The 14328-nt window shown below is 45.4% G+C and overlaps 1 long non-coding RNA gene and 1 pseudogene across 1 annotated transcript; both read left to right on the top strand.

The window, feature by feature from the left end:
- Positions 1-3771: 3771 nt before the first annotated feature.
- On the top strand, positions 3772-5266 carry LOC146960077 (uncharacterized; annotated as a pseudogene).
- A 759-nt stretch (positions 5267-6025) lies between these two features.
- On the top strand, positions 6026-8428 carry LOC146960076 (uncharacterized). The gene is made up of 4 exons (XR_015035531.1): positions 6026-6258; positions 7527-7581; positions 7989-8073; positions 8337-8428. It is a non-coding gene; the product is annotated as an uncharacterized LOC146960076 (long non-coding RNA).
- Positions 8429-14328: the final 5900 nt, after the last annotated feature.

The following is a 14328-nucleotide window of genomic DNA, read 5'->3' as shown; positions in this document are numbered from 1 at the left end:
ATTGGCAGCTATCTAACAGTCACATAGACTTAGCTCCATTAATGATATTTACTACTGTATCGTAATTTTTGTTACCACCAAGACATCTGTAACATTTTTGTAATTGCTCAATGACCAAACGGTTAAGTGGCTGGGATTTCTATCCGAGCTAAATTAATATCATTCAGTGAATTGTTAAGCTGTGTTCACACCAAACGCGATGAACGCGATTTTTTCGCGCGACAAATGACAATCCGTCGCGCTATCGCTCGTGTTTTGACGCGCAACCGTTCGCGTCATCGCATCCCCCCTCCCCTCCCCTCTACTGTCAATCCAGCTAACAGGACGGATGTAAAAATGTGTTGAGACACAGAAAGTGCACTCATTTTACCGTAGGCTTGACAATGGACGAGGTGAAGCTGATCCTTGACGTCCTGGTCCTGGTGTAGCAGGTAAAAAAAAACTCCGCTCAGCCCCGCTCGTATCGCGGCCGTTGTACGGTACTGTTGCTGAGTTTGAGGACTTGCTAGCAGCTAGGGTTGTTGCCAGGATCTCCAGGACACCAACTAAAGTTACAGGCTCTTCATTTCAGCTGCAGAGTGCCTGTCCATCTGTCTCCGGTGAGTAGCAGTCGGTAGCAGTGTATTGTTGTGTCAGAATCTCAACGCTGATAGGCTGTCGCGTCACGCGATGTCGCGTCAAAAGTTCAATATTTTCAATTCGGGCGTTGGTGCGATTTTCGTGGCATCGCGTCCATCGCGTCGCCCGGCGCGATTTCGCATCTAATCGCGTCTGTGCATTGACTTTACATGTAATCTCGACGCGCGACAACGCAGCATCGCGTTTGGTGTGAACACCCCTTAAGGATTTTTTTTTTTTTTTTTTTTTGGTTATATTTAATTTTGTCACACTAGATTGTTATTTATTTTATACTCATTAATGTAATGTTTAGTTCATGGACCCATGTTTTATATTTGAAATGAAAAAAGAAGAATATGCAATATCTGACCTTTGTACCTGAACTCTGAAATGCTCTTAAGACTTAAGACTTAAAGCAGATATCAGTGGAATGTTTTTGTTAATATAAGTCCTAAATAGTCCTATTTTCCGTCAGCAATCACTTACATGAAGTATTTCAGCCTAAACACAAGTCTCTCCGTCACTCTGCTCTGCTGTAACCCGAGGAGAAAATTTTCCTTGTGGGATACAAGTGTTATCCAATGAGGGGAGAGAACGGCATGAAGGGCTGTGTGTGCAGCCAAGGGATGCGCGTGAATGTGGTGACGTAGCACGAGGACCAATTGATGCCTGACAAGGGCGGGGGCTGCTAACTCATGGTGCGTTCAAGGAAACTCGTACTTTGTGTTTTTCCTTCCTGTGAAGTCATACCAGTTCGATCTGGTACGAGTTCACGGGTCGGAAGTTACGAGTGGCCGTTATAGGGAACTTTCACAGACAACAGGACGGTAAAAACACGAGCTACGGGTTACCTGGAACGCTACCAAGTCGTAGTTGTGACTTGAAGCTGTAACTTACGGTTTCAAAAAGCCTGCCTTGAACACAGCATTAGCCGAAACGGCCGTGCCGATGATATCTGCTTTAAGACTCTTAAGGGTGCTTCCACACAGGCAGTGTTTGGGTCGACCCAGTTGAACTCTAGGCCTGAGTGCGGTGCGGGTGGGCCAGTGTGAACACAGCTGTTGCACTCAGATGCACACCACAACACTCCCTTTAGGCCAGTCTCGGTGTAACTTAAGTTGAAACACCCTCAGATCCATGTTGCAAATACGCCTGAGGTGAGGCAACCATGACGTCATGTCTTTATCAGAGTCAGAGGGTCAACAGGGCAACACAGCTCATTTCCCACGAACAGATGACACATCTTAATCCGCTAAAGTGACAACTTCCTTCCCAATGAAAAAGCCAAAGATATGACACATTTCCCACTTTTCTTGGATGGACAGTAGGAAGCACTTCATCATATTCCCCTCAAACAGCAGGCCTCAACTGGATAATTGGCTTCTGTGGATTTTTCAGAAGAACCTGGAGTGCAAGGGAAATCTGGCTAAATGAGTAACCTGGCCTGGGGAACAGGCAGTAACACTAAGTATAGCTAGACGAATAGGATTCAAGAAGTTCATAATTCCAAAAGGTTTATTGCCAACGTAAAGCACAGTGTTATGTCAGGGAGCCCAGTGCTTTAAGTGGGCCAGACCTGGATCGTGACGAAGCAAGAAAGGTAAACCTTGAAACAAGATACACATGTATTAGATCATAAAATTAGTGCTAGATAAGTGGCAGCATTTCAACTATTTATATTTAATGTGACTTTAATATGTACTCTCCCTCCAGACACACTCAGACTTGCACTAATGCTATACTTTACTCCCTCGTCCCGAGCCACCCTACATACTTGTGCAACCAGCTCTGTTGCATCTTTCTTTCTTTTTTTTAAATGAAACTTTTTTTTTCTTCTATTCTATTTATTACTGTACTGTATGTCTGTGTTTTTTAAGCCGTGGGTCCGAAGACAATTTCATTATCTAGTATAATGAATAAAGATTCTCTCTCTCCTCTGAAACGTAACTAAATTTAACCAAATGTAGTCAATAGTTCACCCAAAATTAAAATTTCACTCATTTTTTACTCACTCTCATGTCGACTAAGGGTTGGGAGAAGTTTCAGAGCCATCTGTGCCTTTTTGGAGTTACAGCAGCTCAGCGCAGCACTGCACTGCCATGTGACGGTGGCGAACAGGGCTTACTTTTCTTCGTGCAAAAAGACACACCAAAAAAACATCCAAATACCTCCATACAGCTCGTCTGTAATGTCCGTCTTGTATTGAAGCCCGACATGAGAAATTGTTCCGAAAATAAATAAGTCTATATTTTAAGCTTGTTTGTAGCGGAAGCTCCCAGTGTCTCAGTTCACGGCTCTGGCTGTGTCGGTGCACTGACACCTAGTTCACTGCTCTGCCTAATGTTGTCTTTGCAGAGGGTTTAAACTGCTCTCAGCTCCAACCCGAAGGGTGAAGAGATCATCAAAGAGTATGGTCAAACCAAAAACATTGTCAGTTGGGGCACGGAAGCAAATGGTAAACATTCTGGTGGCGGAAATGGTTGAAACATACGGGTAAGAAATAATTTTTTATATAATGTTAAAGGAAAAACATGACGGGGACACATCTAATAATAATAAACTGTAAAACTGTCTTGTCTGTAACAACATCTCTGTCCAGTCTGTCCGTCCTGGGTGAGGGATCCCTCCTCTGTTGCTCACCCTGAGCTTTCTCCGATTTTTCCCTGTTAAAAGGGTTTTCCCATGGAGTTTTTCCTCAGTGGATGTGAGGGTTCTAAGGACAGAGGATGTTGTTGTGATGCCATGTAATGCCCTTTGAGACAAACAGTTTGTAAAAACGGGCTATACAAATAAAATTGCCTTGCCTAGCCTAATAAATAATTTGTTTCTAAAGGGAGGATTCCACCCATGCATGCCAGGGCCACTTACGCGCTTGGAAATTGTGACCTTGTTTCCTTATCTGCAAGATCCTTACTCAAAACATGGATACGTAAGTTTTAATGTGCCTTTGAAGTCCAAAAATGTGTTGTATAACTGGGCCATCATGGTATGAGTAGGCAGCATAATGTATTTTTTTCACTACAGGAAAGACTTGACATTATCTGAAATTAGGTCAAAAAATGCCCACATTATCAGAATCAGTATCTGCAATCACTACTACTTTAATATTTGATGTGTGTGCATGCATGCAGGAACACTTCTATGATCTCAGGCCAATACTGGCTATCTTGCATGGAGACTCAAGACGGTACAACGCAACACCCATGATGGCTTCCGTGAGTGTTCCAGGCCTGATTTCCAGGACAGTCCGACAACCCATCGAGAATCTCTGTTAACTGGTGATCAGCTCCTTGGTGAGGAGTGCAGGGAGGCTCTCTCCATAATGAGACACTCAACAGACAAATCTGTGGTTAGTGAGAAGATGAGAGCCACCTTTGACTACAGACAGAAGCTGGTTCATGACCAGGATGCAACAGCTTCAGTGTTGGATGTCTTCCCTCGTTTTCTTGATACAGCCGGACTGGTAGGAATATGTATTATGTATATGAGATTATTGTTTTTATTATAAATTATTTGAAAACTGACTCCTAATGCAAAGTGCATTTTAGTAAGCTGTATATGGACATTGTGCCTCTGTTTAAAGATTGAACAGGATTTTTCCATGATGTTCGGGGACCATGTATCTGGACGGTTTCTTGCGAGGTGGTCTTCAGATTTCAAGCACAGAGTCATCACAGAATGCCAGAGTCTTCCCTCAAGTCCTTATGTTTGACGAGCTGCTGGCTGCTTCTGATCTTGAGGTTGAGAATGACTACGGTAAATATGAAGTTTTTCTGTATCCAACATACAATGTGTTGCCAATTTCAATAAATCCAATATACAACAGTCATCCAAAGCTAAATTTGTGGTCCTGAAATAAATTAATTGATCGATTGTCATTTTAATAATGACGAATATGAGGTTGAGTTTTGTTATTCAACAAAAATAATCATTTTAGTTAAATGGTATCTGTAGTAAGCAAGAAATAATGTTTTACAATGCTTTTGTTGTCTGTCTCAAATATTTGTCTTCAAGGCTGGGATAGTGATATGTCTGCTCTCCTGTTGCTGCTGCATCTCCTGCCCCCTACATCAAAAGGCCAGAAAAAAACTCCCAAGATGAGCTCAGCACAGGCAGCCAATCATGTTGTCAGATTCATTAAGGTATGTACCATCAGCTTTTTGTACTACCATGTAAGAAGTATGAGGTGCAGATTGGACTGTAAGAATAATTCTTGCTGTGTAACTATGTTATGCTAAGTATTATGCATAATGTGTCATTCAAAACTACAGGAAGGAGCCAGCCTCAACTACATTCCTGGATAAAGTTGATGCAAGGCAGCCTTTCCTCCTTTGCATCGGAGAGCAAAAGAAGAAAATCGCGAGGTTCTTCATTGTTGTGGACCAGAAAGCTATCCCATGCAACGCTCATACATCGTGGCTGCTTTTGATGTGCTGTTCAAGACTCACTATGTCTTCAGCCTCTCCTATGATGAAGCACTTTCTGCATTCTACACTTTCATCCAAACAACGATATACAACATCGATGTTGGAACCACAAAGGAAACCCCACGAGTCAAGGAACTGAGGGCCAAACTACTGCAAGACCATTAATATGTCACCAATTCACAAAGGTCAGAGCACAGTTGAAAGAACTGTCTGAGTATGTTCACATGTTTTGTTTGGTAAAAAGCACCACAAAAATTGTTCAGGTCTTTGAAATTTCAGCATGGCCTATATCCAGCTAAAAACTTACGTTTGAAATGTGGTAGAGCAAGGATGTCCTTCATCTTTTTGTACATTACAATGGCTTCAGAAAGCACCTAAAGACTGTTCATAAGAACCATGAAGAACTGGTCGATACTAACCAGGAAAGTGGCCACACAAAGACATTTTGAGTTTGAATCTTTAAGTGAACAGCCAACAACTTCTGCTGCATCCATGTTACAGGTTCCCCCTGAAATTACACACAGGCATGCATACTTGCCACCTTTCGGCGAAATTCGCCGTTTTGAAATCGAAATGGGTCATTCTTCTGAATCGCGTAGATCCGAGGAGAAAAAATTTGATGGGGGGGGGGGGTCTCGGGCCGAGCCGAGCATGTCAACTAGTGAGTGGGACTGTGAACCTCAAAACAACACAAGACCCGGACCACAGATTTATTTGCCGCCACTCTCTTCTCGTGACAACAAATGACTGACAAGAGTGGCATGTGAGAGAAGCCCCATCACCAATCAGAAGTGAGGAGGGCGAACCCTTCTCTCCCTCTCCCTCCCTCCCCCCGCCTCGTATCTCCCACTCGGTGGAAATTGCAGCAAGGTAAGAATTAATATCAACAGTTTCTTCTGAAGCTAAAATGCTAAAATTTGACTGATGATCAGTGTTGGGTTCCCACACAGCAGGAGACTCCGACGCGGATCCGCATTCAAGTCACCAAACCCGCGTGACTGTCACATTCGTTTGGCCGCCGCCTAGAGGATCAGCCCCGCCTCCAGGCAGAGCCGTTATTCTACCGTCAAACAGCGGATCCCGAACGGACCCGTGTCGGACGTGTGGACACGGACGCGCCTTTACTGTAACGGTCGAACACAGTAGTCCACACCGAGCCGAGACTAGAGGAGGCATCTTTCTTTGCTGGGACACGGTTGTGCTGAAGCCTCTAGTAAGTTTATTGATTTATTGATGTATTGCGACATTCACAGTAACGTTAAACATTGGCCTTTGTGTTTTTAATCGTCATGTATATTAATGCTTGTAATGACGTTGTTTGATATTAGCACTGTTAGAACTTTTGTAGTTTTGTGCAACAGGCTAGGTTAGCTTCTAGCTGAGATGTGATGATGCACGTCTGTAGCTATTTTGTTTTAAAATGGGATAGCAATTTCGGGAGAATATGTTGTGGTTGTGTGACTAAAAAAAACACACATTGTTATTTGGTAACGTTATGGTTATCTGTTTTAATGTATAGCAGCTGTTATGTGTGTAACGTTAGCCTATGCTAAGCGGTAACTTATGTAACTTAGCTGCTATTTCTCCGACCTCGACCTCCCATTTCCTCGATTTAAGTAGGCTATGCCCGGTGTTCCGACTCCCAGTAATTACGAGTCGCCCTCTTCATACACATTACGGTGTTTTTTTTTTAAATAATTATTTTCTTTTCTTTAAAACTTAACTAGCCGTTAGCGGCTAGTTAGCCGGCTAGGTTAGCCGCTAACGGCTAGTTAGCCGCTCGGCTTTTATTTTAAAAAATAAAAAAACACCGTAATGTTTATGAAGAGGGCAACCAACTCCAACGTTACGGAGTTTAAGAATGACTTTTTTAAGCCTCTCTTTGCTCCTCATGTCGTAATTCTCCGTGACTTTTCGCTAGCCGAGCGGGCTAACGGCGCTGTTGTACTGTATATCAGCACGGGTGTGATTCGGTCGTAGGCACGAGGCCGGACACCCGTGCTGATATACAGTACAAACAGCACTCCCTCTGCCTTTATTCATTCCCACGAAGGGGAAATTCACAAGTTACAGCAGCAGTACAAACACACTCACACATGCCATGCCACACTGGCAATATTAATGTTTAAGCTTGTCAGTGCTTTATGATGATTAATATATGCTGAGAAACAAGATAAAATTGTAAATCAAGCAGGAAAGACCAATAATTTGTGTTTAATGAATCAAATATAATCAGATATTGTTTTGGTCATAAATAGGCTATGTTTTAATTCGCTGGGGAGGAGGGGCGGGCACACAGCTTTTCTTTTTTTTTTAAACTTTTTTTTTTTAAATAGTGAGGGCTGGTCATTTTTGCTAAGCTTAAGTCAAACTAAAGTTAGCTATTTTTGTGTCTTCTATGTCCCTGCCTTGAGTTTATGTTTGTCTACACACCCACATACTTGACTTTTTTTCAACATTTTTTCTATTTTTACTGTGCAGATAATCCTCCAGCTATGCCAATATTTGACATGTCTCTGGGTGCTGCTGTGTAGTGGTGAGTATTAGCCTACTATTCAATTGCTTTTGTTGGTTTTCGGGATGCACATTTTGAATTTTTTTTCTGACTGATGATAACCAACGCTTGTTAACCGATATGATTACAATGCTCTCGGGGGCGATCACTTTTTTCTCTTTTGCGCAGCTCTGTTGTAACAGGTGATGCAGATCGATGTCCCTGTAGGCTACATTTGTTGTCTGGCCTTCTTTTATGATATTATTCCTTTTTTTAATATTGTGAGTAAAGATAATTACTGCAAGTCCTATTGCCTTTAAGATTCTAATGTTCATTTTTTTTGTTGAAACTATTTTGGAGAGATATGTCTAATAATCAGTCTTCATTACAACACAAAATAATATGGCACCACAAACTAAACCAATTTCCATTTGTCTTTCTTTCTCTAGTGAATGTGGCAGTGTAAAGGGTGTTCAGTTGCTGTGCAATATTTGACATGTCTCAGGGTGCTGTGTCAAAGGCTCTGCAGTAGTGGTGAGTATTACTAAATCAGTTGTTGTTTTCTGAGTTTATTGTTTTTTTTTTCATTTATGTATATTATTTTTAAACAATTACTCAGTAATGAAAAAGAAATAGGGGGCATCATTGCACCAATGGATGAAGTAAATATATTCTCTGGGTTGGGGGTGTAACAACTGATTGTCTTCAAGACAAAAATGCCTTTTACCAGGACAAATGAGAATTTTCACAGACATGAACTCAAACAACACAACTTCTCCTCTGCTTTTCTGCCGTAGGATGATGACGTGGATCTGGGAAGAGAATGCGTCCTAAAGACCCTCTGCGTTTACCTGAATGAGGACCCGGAGAATCTATTGAGAGTATGTGGTATGTGACGAAGGCTAAATAATGCAGGCTAGTTTCTCTGATGCGTAATCGCGTAGAGGGCGTCTGTCAGAACACACTAGATGTTCCCCCAAGACTTAATAAAGAAGAAGCAGGAGACAGTTGATCCCTTTTCTGGTGTTTTAATCCAGGTAAATATTGCACACAATGTGGTGGGTGTGTGTGGTTCTGAAATAAACCAAATAAAAACAATAGCCATTAATAAGCTCACAGTATGATAAAGTTATCATTAGCATGAAACATAAATATCATATAGGCTACACACCATATCACAACTGACAACTAAGAAACGGTCAGTGGCATAAATATTACATAAACGACCATTTAACCCATCAGAGGCAATAGCTAACACTGTTAGCAACATTCACTTTAGCTAATAGCCTCAGCTAACAGACATATGGAGCAGATAAAATATACAGCAATGAAAATGCAATCCAGTAAAATAAACAACAGAACTTACTTTCCTCCTGGGACGCACACTGAACCACAAACAGCAGGTTAACTGACACAGTAACAACACGGCTTCTGCCGGCCGTACACACGTCTCACTGTCATCAGTCTCTTCTTCTTCTTCTCTCTCACAAGCCACAGCACTCGGCGCAGTAGAGCGCGATAGCGCCCCTAGTGGCTGGGTTGTGGGTAAATCACCGGCTCTGTCCTGCAGCCTTCAGAACAGCCGCCCCCAAATTTGCTCCCGCAAATTTGCAGTATTCATTCCGTCACTGTTCATTGTCTTCTGGTACAGCAGGGAGTCTGATAAGACGACTCACAGGTCGGGACGTAGGTGCGGTCCTGGACTTTAACCTCTGCTGTGCGAATCAGACCATCGGCCCCAGGGAGCACCTTCACGATTTTTCCCAACAGGCCACGATGCTCTTGGCAGTTGAGGATCGACGATCATCACGATGGTGTCCAGCTGAAGAGGAGATGTATCCGACTGCCACTTGGACCGTTGTTTGCAATGTGGGCAGGTAGTGGCGCAGGAACCGCACCCAGAAGCGATTCACACAGCACTTGACAGGCCCTCCATTGGCGCCGGCTGAGCAGCTCTGAGTCGTGATTACACTGCCTGAGGTAGAGAAGGGTCTGGCCGCCCCATCAGCAGCAGATTGGGGGTGATTGGGTCTGGGTCTGCTACGTCGGATGATACGTAGCCGAGGGGCTTTGGAATTGAGAATGCCCTCAATCTCAATCAGGACTGTGGTCAGCACTTCTCCACTGACAACTTGTGAGCCCAGGGTAGCAGTCAGAGCGGCTTTAATAGACCTGATTTCCCGCTCCCAGGATCCGCCAAAGTGGGGGGCGCTAGGTGGGTTGAAGCGAAACTTTATCTGGTACTCTGCCAGCTGGGCTTGGAGAGAAGGATGAAGGGCTTGGAAAGCTTCTTGTAACTCCCTATCTCCACCTCTGAAATTGGTGCCCTGGTCCGAGAGCAACTCTGCTGGTCTCCCACGACGGGATATGAACCTTATCAAGGCCATCAGGAAGGAAATCCGTGTTGATGCTGGACAGCACCTCAATATGGACTGCTCTTTGTCGTGAGGCATTTAAAGAGCAAGCCCCAGCGTTTCTCGTTCCGTCGACCGACTTTAACCTGCATCGGACCAAAGCAATCTATCCCCGTAGAGTAGATGGCTGGTTGATGTAGCCTGAGCCGTGGCAGGGGGTAAGTCTGCCATCTTGGGGTTGACAGGTTGGGCTCTCCATCTTTGACACTCAGGGCATGAGCGCTGCTCTCTCCTTATGGCCTCACGGCCCCGAAGAATCCAGAACTTCCTCCTTAGCTCCGCAAAGAGTCGCTCTGCACCAGGGTGTTTTAGATCATGGTCGACCTGTCGGATGAGTAGCTTGGTCACAGCATGTTTCGGGTCAAGGACTACAGGATGGATCACATCATGCTCCAGATCCTGACAACGTCGCAGTCGACCTCCTACTCGTATCAGCTGGAGTGATACATCATATTCTGGAGCCAGTGTGATTAAGCAGCTGGAGGAAGGGACTTGTTCCCAGCTGCCAGACACTGGACTTCTTCAGGGAAGCTGTCTCTTTGAGCGGACTGCAGGATGCTGAGTTCCGCCTCCTTGAACTCCTCTGCTGTAGGGGTCCCTGTAGCATCAGCAGCCGCCCCATGAAGGGTCCCCGCAGTCGCCTTCACCAATTCACTGAAGGTGCTGAACTGCTGAGCATCAGGTAAGGAATGGTGGGTGCTGGTTACCGTGCTAACCAAGCAGGTTGTGGGTCTTCGCAGCTCTTCAGCAATGTCTTCACTCGTTGGGACTGGGTGCACTGGCCACTGGTCAGGTGGCAGCCGCAGGAACGAGGGTCCGTGACTCCAACGATTCTCACCTGAGAGATCCTGCAGTGATTTCCCCCGGGTGAGGTCGTCCGCCGGGTTCTCTGCCGTCTCCACATAGCGCCAGGCCTGGCTATCAGTCAACTCTTGAATTTCTGCAATACGGGTTCCTGCAAACACCTTAAAGCGGCAAGAGTCCGACTGGATCCAAGCAAGAACAGTTGTTGAGTCCGTCCACATAACCACTCTGGATATCTCCAATGTGAGCTCCCGGGTGAGCACGTTTGCAAGCTGTGCACCCGTGAGCGCAGCGCACAGCTCCAGACGTGGCATGGAGAGCTGACGCTTGGGGGCCACTCTGGACCGGGCTGTCAGGAAAGCCACCTCTACATGCCCCTCTGTGTCTTCGGTGCGTAGATATCCCACACTGCCATACGCACGTTGAGACGCGTCACAGAAGATATGGACCTCTCGCTTATTGGTTGCCTGATCCATGGCTGGACTGACGTTAGCAACGAGGCAGTCTGATGCTGTCCAGGTAAGGTAACTCGTTCTCCCAGTCTTGCCATGCTGTAAGCAACTCACCGGGCAGCAAAGGGTCGTCCCACTCCCGCTTCTTGTCCCATAACTGCTGAACAAGAACTTTGGCCCTAGTGGTATAGGGTGTGAGGAACCCTATGGGGTCGTATTGGCTGGCCAATACTTTGTAGATGTTCCTCATGGTGGCAGGGGAGTGCTCCAGCGGCCGTGACTTATACCGCAGCGTATCCGAGTGGACATAACCAACGTAGACCCAGGGCAGGTTCTTGTGGGTCCATGTCTGTGTGGTTAAGCAGCTGTTCACTACTCTCTGACCTGATGTCTTTGGGCAGGTGGCCGATGACATCTGGCATGCTGCTGGCCCACTGTCGCAGCTCGAAGCCTCCCTCCAGTAACAGCCCCCTCAGCTTGTTCTGCGACGTCTTGGGCCACATCTGGAGTAGGGAAGCTCTGTAGCCAGTTGTCCACATAGAAGTGGTTTCTCGATGGACTCACGCGCTGCATCTCCTGGATGGGTGTGATCGTGGACATGTCTCTGTAGTGCGTATATGGCGCAGCATGGGGAACAGGTAGTCCCGAAGGGAAGGACCTGCCACTCATATACGCTGGGTTGGGAATCTCTCTGTAGATCACGCCAGAGAAAGCGCAGCAGCGGTCGATCTTCGGGCAGCAACCTCACCTGGTGGAACATTCCTTTATGTCACTGCTGACAGCAATGGAATGTTCCCTAAACCGCAGCAGGACACCCAGGAGAGATGCACCAAGGTTTGGGCCACACAGCAGTAGTTCGTTTGAGGTTCTTATCCTTATAGGTGTAGGAACAGTTGAACACAATCCGATGTTTTCCGTTGTGTGTCACCAGGTGATGGGGATAAACCACGACTCCTTGGAAGTCTTCACCTGCTCCTGACCAATTCTGGAGACGTAACCTGCTGTCTTCAGCTTTGTGATCTCTGCCTGATATGCCTCTGCCTTCACCGGGTCTCTGCCGAGACGCTTCTCCGTGCTGCGTAGGCTGGGAAGTGCTGCTTCAGGCTGTGCTGTGAGTATAGGCATGTTACTCACCCGTAACAGTGGGGTGGCGTACCTGAGGACTCCATCCACCTCCATCTCTCCTAGTCTTTGCCTCTAGGAGGTTCATGGCCTTCTTGGTCTCTTCGTGACCTAGTCACCAGTTTCTCATTTCTGTATGGCAAGGTGTCCAATTGCCAGAGCTTCTCAACCTGATTAAAGAGTTCAGCCGCAGGAGAGGTGGTGGACACGAACAGACACTGTTGTGGGCGGTTACACTGTTGAAGAGACTTGACTGGCCCTTGCAGTGTCCAGCCAAGCCTGGTCTTCACCGCAGCTGGGCCCCCCGGTGGGCCGAGACGGACAGGTTCAACAGGCGTCACCAGGTGTGGACAGTCAGAGCCTATCAGAAGAAGTGGATGGACGTCTGTGAACTGTTGTAGGGGGAGCGTCTTAAGGTGCTTGTATTTGCGCTTAAGTCCCTTCACTGGGTAAGAGTGTTCCGCGAGACCTAGTCCGCCTGCAGTGAAGGCTCTCTCAATCGTGAATGTCTTTGTTGGCTGACCAGCTGGAGAGATTTTGAACATCACCGATGAACCATGTAGTGTTCTCACGTCCTGCCGAACTGTTCTCAGGGTGAGGCTCTCTGGAGTTCCCTGAAGCTGCAGCCTCTGAACAGCCTCCTGTAGAAGGATCGTCCTCTCTGAACCATCGTCTAGTATGGCGTATGTCTCCAAGGTGTGGTTGCCATTACGCAGGAGCACTTTACTGACCTTCAAGAGGACCTGATTGCAGCCGGCACGCCGATCCAGGTACAGAACATCCAGTGTGCGAAATACCCATCAATATTCGGGGGGGTCCCTAACTCGCGATTGTTGTGCAATACCGTTATTTTTTTTCTTTTTATAAAGTAGGACTATAACATTACAATAAGCCAAGAAAATTAGCCTACAGCCTAAAAAGGAGAGGCAAAGTTGTGCATTACAATGCAGAAAGTAATTGACGATAAATAGACGATAATTCAAATAAATAAAAGACAATAATTGGCACCACACTGGCGCACTTGAACAATGAATAAATGCCAGGTATAGGAGACTGGCGCGCGATCAGGGCAATGCAGAAACGAATAGACAATAAATAAAATACAACAATTAAAATGAATGAAAGACACCAAACTCGTGCACTCGAATAACAACCAACTGTATAAATCTGGAGATCGGAGACTGACGTGCAATTATGTGCACGAGATCCTCAGCCTGCAACTATGACCGATCATGTAACCTTATCTAACCATCCATCTAGCAAATACGTTTAAACACAGCATTGAACACATCCACAAATCACATTCGTATAACGAGCCATCATGGAAATTGAAAAAGCACAGACAAATAGCTCACAACAGGCGCCTGGCCAAACAACACCACTGGGGGTTCAGGCCATAGTATGCTGAAGCAGGGGTTACATGCTGCTATTCAGACATGCCGCTATTTCGACATTGACTTCTAATTGTCGGAATAGCGGCATTAACATTATTTTTTAAGCATCCCACTATTCCGACATTTTTTTTTTTCATTGTCGGAGTAGCGGCACTTTACTATTTTTCAAACATTCCGCTTTTCCGACATTGATTGATTACGTTATAGTCAGACGTGTCCTTCTGATTTATTTTTATTTTTTCATCTGAGACACTGTTTCTCATACACAAATACATAGGCCTATTAGAGAAGAAAAAACAAACCCTCCAAGTTTAAAAACACACAGCACACAGCAGCGCACACTGATCTGCAGCTACTGAGACTGTTATTATTCTGTCACCTGAGTTTATCCTGCTGCTTTACATCGTTTTAACATAGGTAAAAGAAGAAAAAAAGATTGTCTGGAATAAAGGGGCAGATTACATAAGATTATTCTTTTTTCTGCTCCCTTTTGTTGAGATTTGGGAGGTTTTTGCCTGATTTATTGCCCGATGCCATGTATCTAGCTTTCTCCCCCCTCCCTCCGCCTGTTGTCTTCGTTGTCACTTTGTTGTCGCTCCACAG

This window comes from Trachurus japonicus, unplaced genomic scaffold (assembly GCF_045865225.1).
Source record: "Trachurus japonicus isolate A0001 unplaced genomic scaffold, Traja_1.0 AP030745.1".
NCBI lineage: Eukaryota > Metazoa > Chordata > Actinopteri > Carangiformes > Carangidae > Trachurus > Trachurus japonicus.
The sequence above is the reverse complement of the archived record's forward strand: the minus strand, read 5'-3'. Positions and strand labels throughout refer to the sequence as shown.